Below are 10,022 nucleotides of genomic sequence, written 5' to 3' on the forward strand. Positions count from 1 at the left end.
TCTTCCCGAGCGAGGCAGATCAGTCACCGACTTCTGGACGGCCGCTCACTGCGGCTGCTGGCCGCTCACACTGGCTGCTGGCTACACACGGTAGCCCATGGCAACTCACTGCAGCAGGAGCTGCAGCCTAGACCAACGCAGGCGACTCACGGCAGCCCAGCTCCAGGTTGAGCTGTTGTTCAGCATCTTAGCTGTGGAGGGCAGTGTCACTGGCCCGCATATGTGGGATCCGAACCGGGGCCCTCTGGCATCCCAAGCCAGTTCTTAATCATCGCGCCACTCGGCCGGCCCTGGACCAATGTTTTTTAAAATGACACTTACAAATCATAATAAACAGTTAAATGAAAAAAAAAAACAAAGAATAGTATATTTACATACTGAGTAATAGAAGGAGGGCCATGATGCTTTACTGGGTTGAACCTGAAATTTGTGCAAACTGGATCAAAATCACCACCAGCCAGCTTTCTCTTTGGCCATTCATGTCTTTGGAATTACTTCCGCTTAAATTGCTGTTAAGGCTATGAGTTAAGTGCTTTACTTTTCTTCCTTCTCCTGAAAGCAGTGTTATAACAGTGATGAGAACAATTTATGGAAGGGCTGCTCTTTGCAAAACTCTTAGCTTAGAACTGCATTGATATTGTCTCATTTAATCTTTATGATAACATCCCCATTTTAAAGGCAAGAAAGTAGAGACTTAGACAAATTAGTATTATCTATTTTCATTAACTCCCAGATAGTACAAAGCAACTGTTTTCTAATGTGTGTGGCCTTGAGAAAAAAGAGAAGTTATTTAAACAAAAAACAAAAACAAAAACAAAAAAAGCCTTTAAAAGTCCACCATGTCACACAGAAAATAAAGATGCTAACACAAAATTTGTTCTACAGAGATTATCCTAAAGGACTCTTCTGACATTCAAGTGCTACTCAGTAAAAATAGTTTGTGGATTATATAAGAGATGCTAACGTTTTAAAGGAAGAAAAATTCCATAAAACTACAGCAGCCAGAGACTCTTCTCCCATTCCCATCAATTTCTCAGCTATAATGTGCACAGAGCAAATGTTCTTTCAACACAAAGAGAACAAAATTCTTTTCTCACCACATTATGATTTTTTTTAAAAATCATATAGTACAGGTTTCTACCACTATCTAAAAGTAAAGCATTCCTTGCGAGCTCTCTTAGGCTTTTCTGAGACCTTAGGACACGTCTTGCTAACGGATGCACAAAGAAATGGAGACGAAGCCCAGATGCTCACAGACACAGTTCAGACAGAGCTCTGGGGCTTGATGCTGAGATGTGAGTGTGGTTCCCACGGAAGGAGCCCGGCGGGGCTGCTGTTGCCTCCGGGGGCTGCTGCCTCCATAACCGCTGCTGCCAAACACATGCTGAATGTGATTTTCACTTTTTTGCACAAGAGGATTTTCCTCTTTGGATTTCTTTCAATTAGAGAAAACAGGTACATTTAATATAGGTCTTTAGCAAAAGCGAAGTGGCTGGAATTTGAAATTTAGAAGAGTGGGAGACACATGTCTATCCCTTTCACCGTTCCTTGTATTAACCTCAAGCATTTTCTCACAAGTTACAGAGTCCAGGATAAAAGCTTGACATACTAAAAGGTATATCAGAAACTTTCCACTAAAATATACTTGGCATTTTATTATTGAAGACAACAGAATCGACCATTCAGCCTTGGGCTTTTCCCCAGTCACTGTGTAGGAGGCTTGAATTGCCAAGAAATGCTTACAAAACCAACCTTTAATTCCCTGTTGCCTGCGCTGATATCTTAATCTGCCCACATTCAACTTCCTCTCTCTTAGTCATCAAGAGGGGTGTCATACCTCACTGAGGAGCTCCCAAGAGAAGGGCTATACTGTGTTCCCATTAAAAAACAAAGGAGACTGAATATAGCATTCCCATAAAGTTGCCATTTGGGCTCTTGGTGATTTTATAGTACACTGTGAGGATTGTGTTACAATTCAGACCTCTTGATGATAAAAGTTCCTTGTTGATATTGGTGAACTGAAATAACTGAAATGCTACTTCAAGGACAGAAGATGGCGTGTGGAGCACAGGATAAGGACATCATAAAAATCCATGTATTTCTTCTTCAGTTTTTTATGGATTTGGCTTTTGTTTGTTGCTTCTACATGATTCAGTCCAGTGGGACATATGATAACCATCACCTGTTTGTGACAAGACATGGTCCTAGGCACTGAGGATGCAGGCAAATATAAAACCAAGTCCTTGCCCTCAAGAAGTTTAATATTCTACCAGATGATACAGAGCTACACAAGGTCAGGTAAGTGATGTGTGACATGGAAAAATAAAATAAATCAAATAAGGGAGTAGAGACTAACCAGGAGTACATTTTAGTTTGGGTGGCCAAGGAAGGTGTGTCTGAGGAGGGGCCACATCCAAAGAGATCTGAATGAAGCCTGTGGTTCTCCTGGAAAAAGAGTCCAGTGCAGTGGGAACAGCAAGACCCCAAGACGGGAGTGGATTTGGTGAAAATAATGGAGGCCCGTATAGAAATGGTGTAGGAAGCAAAGGAGAGAGGGAGAGAGTAGAAGGGAGAAAAGGGGGTCAAAAAACTAGCTGAGATCCCTGAGGGCCTTGTAGGTCATCATAAGGACTTTGGACACTGGGAAGTATTGAAAGGTTTTGAGCAGGTGAGTGACATGATTTGATTTGTATTTCAAAATGACATCTTTGAAATCTATAATTATCTCAAATTAAAACCTTTTTAAAAATTATGTCTCTGGCTGCTGGGTGGAGAATAGTAGACTATAGGGTATGTGGTTGGCTGACTCTGAGATGGCCTTCACTGATCCTCATATTCTGGTTTTCCCTCCCTTCTATAATGCCTGCCCTTGAGTGTGAACTCTACTTATTGACTCACTTACAATGTACGGAATATGACAGAAGAAATAGGATGTCACTTCTGAGATGAGGCAACAAAAAGACTATGGCTTTCATCTTGAACATTCACTCTTTCATTCTCTCTCTCTCTCTCCCTGTCCTTCTCTCTCTCTCTCACTCTCTTAGGTCACTTACTCTGGGGCAAGCCAGCTGCCATATTGTGAGCCACCTTATGGAGAGATCTGCATGATGTGACCCATAGTCCAAAGCCATGAGGAGCTGAAACCTGTGACAATCCTGTGAGTGATCTTAGAAGTACATCCTTCTGCTCCAGTCAAATCTTGAGATAACTGCAGCCCTGACTCACAGGTGGACCGCAACATAATGAGAGACTCTGAGCCAGCTAAGCTGCGCTTGGTTTTCTGACCCACAGAAATTGTGTGATAATATATGTTTGTTGTTTTTAAGTCATCATGTTTTGGAATAAATTGTTATACAGCAATAGACAACTAATATGGGGGAATAGGAGTAGAGGTAGAAAGGGCAGTTAAAAGCCACTGCAGTCATCAGGTGACAATGACTTAGAATTGGTTAGTAATGGTGGAAGTGGTGAGAAGCGGGCCTCAAAAGGGCAGGCAAAAGAGATAAGGAAAGCAACATGCTTTGTGACCAGGGGAAGTAAAGCATAAACTTATGGCCCTAATTTCCACTCAGTGGAGAATATCCATCAGGTCCCACAGTAGAACCGCATGGTTGCAGTGACAGATGGAGAAAATGGCTCTAGAAGGATTTTGTCACTAGCTCTTATGGAAAGGTGTGGGGACAAGAAGTCTGAGGACATGGCCTGACCTGAGCCTTGTCTACGACTGTGTGGCAGGGATTCAGAGCTGAATCTAGGAGCTGAGGTAGTAAAAGCGACAGAATCTGACATCAGCCTGAGTTTACAGAGTAAAAACCAATGGTGATAAGTCCAAAACACCTCTGTTTGGTTAAAGTAATCAGAGAACCTCTCCTGAAGAAATATGTCGGTCCAGGTGGCTAGGATTAAAAATGATTAAAAAATCATACTCTGAAGTGCTCCTCCAACCAGGATACATCACAAGGAACTGTAAATACAGGAACTCACCTGTACACAGAGACATGCAAGCACTGGCTCTGGGGGCAGTTTAACCTAGTGGTTAAGACTTGAGTTTTGATGGATCGGGAGAAGAAATTCTAACTCCTCTCTTGCTAACTGTGTGAATTCAGCCAACTTATTTAAATTCCTCAAGCTTCAGTTTTCTTAACTGCAAAATAAGGCTAATCAGGTACTTACTCTTAGTACCTTTAGTATAACACTGGGCGGTAGGAAGGACTTGATAAGATAGCATATGTGTTTTCCTTAGCACAGTACTTGGCATATAGTAAGTTCTCAATAAATGAGCCTTGAGCTGCCATGATGTGAACTGTCACCTGCCACTGCTGTTCTGCCTACCTGGAGGAACACACGTGGCAATTGAAGGAGGCAGTTCCCTTTATTGTAAAGCAAAGCCGCACTGCTGTGTCAGAGATTAAAAACAGTAAGATACGCACATCCCTGGACAGCTATTCATCTAGGAAAAGCTGTGATCAAAACCCCAATTTGTCCCATCAGCAAACACACCTGCTGGTCTCTTCAGACCTCTTCTCACTCTTGATAAGGGAGCTTTTAAAATGCCTTAAAGATAAGTCCTGCTGCTGAGTTGATGGAGACCCAAATGAGGACAGAGAAGATTCATTGGAAAAACGATACTCCACAGAATGTCACCTCTTCCAAGCCACCCCATTGCATGCTGTGTCACCATGTCTGCTTCTCTGGCATTCACCATCTGCTTTGTGACCTCCTGATATAGAAAAACAGTAAGGTCAAGATGTTCCTTCCTACCAAGGCACCTGCCAGGCACAGGCTAAGCTCAGGGTCTGTGTGACATGCCATAATTGTGACAGATGCTCCTGCTCAGATGGCACACCCCTGCCTGGGCATTTGGGGCCTTGTCAGTAAGAACAAATGCATGACAGTGAAGGTCAAAGCAGACTCAGTAGCTGATAGGTTCAGACACAAAAATCATCACACAGTAAAGCCATCAACATGACTCTACTGAAAAGGCGGTCACCTTCAGGAATGATAATATCACAAGCCAAGGCCACTGAGAATACACAGAACAATGTTAGTGACAAGCCAAACATGTACATACATATACAAGCATATAAAGACACATCATACGTTATCATGAAAAACTGAATATGAGTGTTTATAACAGGAAAGAACAACTAGAAAGAACAAAATGTTTGTTTTAGGTATACATCTAATCTCAATGTCCACTGTTTAGTCAAAGATATCTACCTGAGTCCAAGATGTCATCAGCTTGGTTCCTGTTCTAAAATGAAAGATTTCAGAAATCGAAATGTACTTGTAAATCTAAATGCTTTTCATTTAGGCTTATCATCAATCCATAAGCCTTCTGCTAACACCCACAAACAACTTAAATTTGGAAATAGAAGTATCAAAATGCATACAATTTGCAAATCTTCTTAATATTCTTCTCCACTGTGGCTCTCTGCCAGCATTTTGTCATTTCTAATCTATTGTGTCAGTTTGACATTTAAATCAAACAAGAACTAATGTTTGTGGCAGAGGAAAATAATCAGCACATCCATTCCTTAGCATCCTGCTCACACGTTCATTGTCAATTATAAATATTTGCTTGGGCTAAATTCTGCCACCATTATTGGAGCCATTACCGCCTGTAACAAAGTGATATATTTGAAGAGTGAAACTTCTGGCATTTTGCAGCTGGGACTCAAGAATAATCAAATGTTCATAAACTAACACTTGGGTCCCAGCAGAGTGTTTTGCTCAAGATAACAAGTGATTATCTTAGACAATGGAACTACCAGTCAAACCTCTGATTCATGAGTTTCACAATTATGTTTCTGGGCTATAGTCATCAGCTTTTGTTGAAAGCCTTTTCACTTGCTATTTTGGGGACATTTTTAGGGGACATTCAAGTACACAGTTGGCTTATATATTGGCAGATACTGGCGGATTCTTGGGGGAACTCCTTATCCTACTAAATGTAATGGCAGCTGTTGGTGCCCTGCCCAGATTCCATTTAAGGCTGGTGCACTTGACCCTCAGCTGTTGTGAATGGTGGCTGTTAATGATTCATAGCTGCCTCCTTCTCCAGAGAACTGCCATCGGCCAAACGAAAGCCATCTTGACCAGGAAGCTCTGTCTCCCTCATTCCTCCGCAGACCTCATTCAGTGACTTACCAACAGTGAGTATGAAGGCAAGTTGCTTCTCTCAAGGGAGGGACAGCCAGCTCTGTGGTGCAGTTCATGCTTTGCGGGTTCCCCGTGGGGCCAGGCTGAAGCTGACCTGCAGAAACCACATACTGGCCTAGTTTTCCTCCTTTGACCTGTCCTGGCTCTCTCACTCAGCTTCTACTGAGCAGACTCTGAAGAAAATCACTTGAAAAAAAAACCCCATCTTTCTCTGCTTCTAGGGCGCCGGATCTAAGATGCTAAGAACTTCTCTGCCTAGGGTGGGAATGTGCTGCTGCTAAGACCCAAGAACCCTAAGCCCCACCCCCTGAACTTCTTGCTATTTCCCAGATACTTGAAACAGGTGAGTCTTTTCGCTTGTGGTAATCTACAGGTCTTTCCCATAGACTGGGGTTACCCAGTCCAAGGAATGTGTCCCATCCACCCCTAGCACCTAGCACAGTCCTGACAGTACTCCTCACCTCAGCTCTGACCAACAAAATCCTTCTCAACGTTTCTTAAAAGTCAGTTAGAAAGAGATCCAAAACCCAATAGGAAAATCAGTAGGGTATATACAAAAACAGCCCACTGAAAAGCAACTAGAGACGTGAAAACATAAGAAATACTCATTTTCACTCATAATAAGTGAAATATGAATTAAAACTATACAGACATATCATTCTCAACCATTGGATTGGGAAAATCTGAAACATAATTTTTTATTCTATCCATATATCCTGACCAGTGATGGTGAGTTGTTAACAGGTTCCCCTGTCACACCTGAATTGTTAGTCCAAGAAATGCCACTGTGGGACTCTCCTGTTGGGAAATGAACCTGATAAAGCTCTATAAAACTCTTTAGGACTGAGTGAAAGGAAAGAGCAAACCTTAATTATTAACCTGAACATCTACCTTCTCAGGACAGTTACATATTCTGTTACATTCCTTCACCAAGTCCCAAAGAACATGCTGTTTTCCTCATTTCCTCTGTTTGTCCTACCCAGGCAAGAGTCTTTGATCTATTTCTCACTTTCACCTGAAATCTTTCTCTTTTCAAGACCATAAAATATCTTGGTAGCATAAGGTCCATGTCCTTCAGTTTGTCATATTTTTCCTACCCATTTTACCAAAGTGGGATTAAGTGGAGTACTACACATTTTCCTGTCATACGTGGCTGCTAATTAAGTGAATATATGTCTGTTTCCTCCACAGATATCTATATGGTTTATCGCATTATTTTTTTCCAAATATTTGCTTCCTCTCTCTGAAGAAGGATTATACTTCTTTGCACCAATAAATGTCAAATTTTGTCTTATAACTTGCATTGGTCAGTGAACTGTGAGCAGAAGCAACACAGGCCACTTTCAATCAGAAGCTTTAAGACCCATCATGTGGTTCCACCCACTTGTTCTTTCCTCTACTGCAAGATTAGCACATCCCAGAAATGGCTTATTCCTTTACCTGGGTCCTGGAATAAAGAAAACATAGAGCAGAGACATGAAGGACATAAAACATGTGTGAGAAATAAACTTTTGTGGTCTTAAGCCCCTGAGATTTGGGAGTCATTTGTTATTGCAGCATAACCTAATCCAGCTGTCTGCTAAGTCTATAAGCTCCGATGCATCTCATTTTCCTTGGTATTCCAACAGCACCTAGCATAATCCTTTGCCCATAGTACACATTCAATACAAATTAGCTAGATAGAATTTTTATCTTCCTCTTCTGTTTCCCTTCTCTTTCCTTTCTGAACAATTCAGTCCAAAAGCCACTATGAGGGTCCAAGGAAGGTAGTTGTTTGGTAAAGGTGTGAAGAGGAACAGTGGTGGCCCAGGGCCCAGTGTCAGAGCCAGAGCAGGTGAGGAGCCTGGATCAAACAAATAAATAAATTATGGATAATGGGAATCCAGGTTTTCACTGTCAGAGAAGTGAATTATAAATATGGAAAAGGAGAAAATTATATTGAACCCTGTTTTGTTGGATTGGAGCTAGCAAGGTGAACACATAGTTTTCAATATATGTATATAGATAAACAAATAAATATAATTGCAAACATGTGTGTATATGTAAATTAGCTAGCTCTGTCCCCTGAAGGAGCCTGGGGGAGTAGTAACTTTCCCATGGAAATGACCACACCTAAGCCCCTAGGTCTTCGTTTCCAAACACCATTCTCTGTTAAAGGAATCAGGGGAAAAGGTTCAGAAAATAGCTGATTCCAGAGCTCATACAGGGAAAGTAAACAATGAGCCTGGAACATCGTCTACCATAACTAAGGGAGTACTAAAAAAAAAAAAAAAAGATGGGCACATGTCAAAAGGAAACAGGCCATTATGAAGAGTCTTTCACTGGCTAAATCTGAGACAATTTGAGCATCAAAATAAATAATGAGAGTAACGAATTGAAACCCATGAAACAACATTGGAATCCAGTATATAAATATTTAGGTAGATAAAGAGAGAAATTGAAAGTTTGATGAAGAACAGGACATTTACATAATCTCAAAGTGCTATCCTCAGAATACACGTCAATTATTAAGGAAAACACAGTACATTTACATTGGAGAAGCCTGGCAAACATCATCCTAATCAAGTAATAATCGAAGCTGACATCAGCAGTCACAGAACAAAGTGAAATGCATGCACTGAAAGAGAGCAGTGAGCCACACAGCACCACATCCGTGACGTCCTTGCCTAAGAAACATAACCGGCTTCCTCTGCTCACAAGGAAGCTCAGACAACCCAAACTGAGGGATATGCTTGCTACAAAATGACTAATCTGTGATCTTCAAAATTCTCAAGGTCATGATAGTCAAGGGAAGACTTAAAAATTGTTCCAGATTAAAGGCAACTAGAGAGAGATGACATCTAATGTGGCCAGGGAGGCAGAAATTGGAGGGATGCGGCCCCAAATCAAGAAATGCCGGCAGCCACCAGAAGCTGCGAGAGACAAAGGCTGGATCGTCCCTTAAAGCGTCAGGAGGGAGCATGGACCTGCTAACACCATGATTTTAGAACTTAGTGAAACTGGTTTTGGATTTCTGGCCTCTAGAACCATGAGAGAAAAGATTTCTGTTGTTTTAAAATTTATGGTAATTTGTTACAGCAACCATTGGAAACTAATACAGAATCACTCCCTAACACTTTAAGTCACCACAGTGATGATGGCGGCTTACCAAGAATAGTTGGTGTCTCATCTGACCTACTCTCCGTTACCAGTGAATTAAAGCAAGTCAACATTTCCTATACCATCATGTTTGCAGATCCAAGGGAAGTCACAGATCTGATACACTGTTAAAGTGGCTTCATCTTCAAAACAAAGGTTAATAATAAAATACTTAATATTCCTAAAGAGGTCAATGTCCTTGTTACTAATTAAGGATTGTACTCACTTTTCATCCACAGCTAGAAAGGGTTTTACACACAGCTTTGTTAAATTTATTTCCCAGCAGTAGGATGCCAGAGGGACATCACTTGATCTAACAATTCAGCTGTGGCAGGAATATTAGTCAGGGTTCTCCAGAGAAACAGGAACCACAGGACTGTGTGTGTGTGTGTGTGTGTGTGTGTGTGTGTGTGTGTGTGTGTGTGTGTGTGTGTGTGTGTGTGTGTGTGTGTGTGTGTGTGTTTATGTGGAGAGAGACAGAGAGAGAGAGAGATTTATTTTAAGGATCGGCTCATATGGTTTGGAGGCTTGACAAGTCCAAAATCTGCAGGGTAGGACAGCAGGCTGGAGACTAAGGAGGAATTGCAGTTTGAGTGCAAAAACAGTCTGCTGGTAGAATCCTTTCTTGCTTGGGGAAAGTCAGTCTTTTTCTAGTAAGGCCTTCATTTGATTGAATGAGGCTCACCCGCCCTATGGAGGGTAATCTGCTTAATTTAAAGTCA

The 10,022-nt window shown here is 41.6% G+C and overlaps 1 long non-coding RNA gene across 1 annotated transcript; it reads left to right on the forward strand.

Moving 5' to 3' along the window:
- Window positions 1-6,079: 6,079 nt before the first annotated feature.
- Window positions 6,080-7,630, forward strand: LOC109392929 (uncharacterized). The gene is made up of 3 exons (XR_002126137.1): window positions 6,080-6,155; window positions 6,384-6,505; window positions 7,354-7,630. It is a non-coding gene; the product is annotated as an uncharacterized LOC109392929 (long non-coding RNA).
- Window positions 7,631-10,022: the final 2,392 nt, after the last annotated feature.

The sequence above is a fragment of the Hipposideros armiger genome, unplaced genomic scaffold (genome assembly GCF_001890085.2).
Source record: "Hipposideros armiger isolate ML-2016 unplaced genomic scaffold, ASM189008v1 scaffold_357, whole genome shotgun sequence".
Taxonomy (NCBI): domain Eukaryota; kingdom Metazoa; phylum Chordata; class Mammalia; order Chiroptera; family Hipposideridae; genus Hipposideros; species Hipposideros armiger.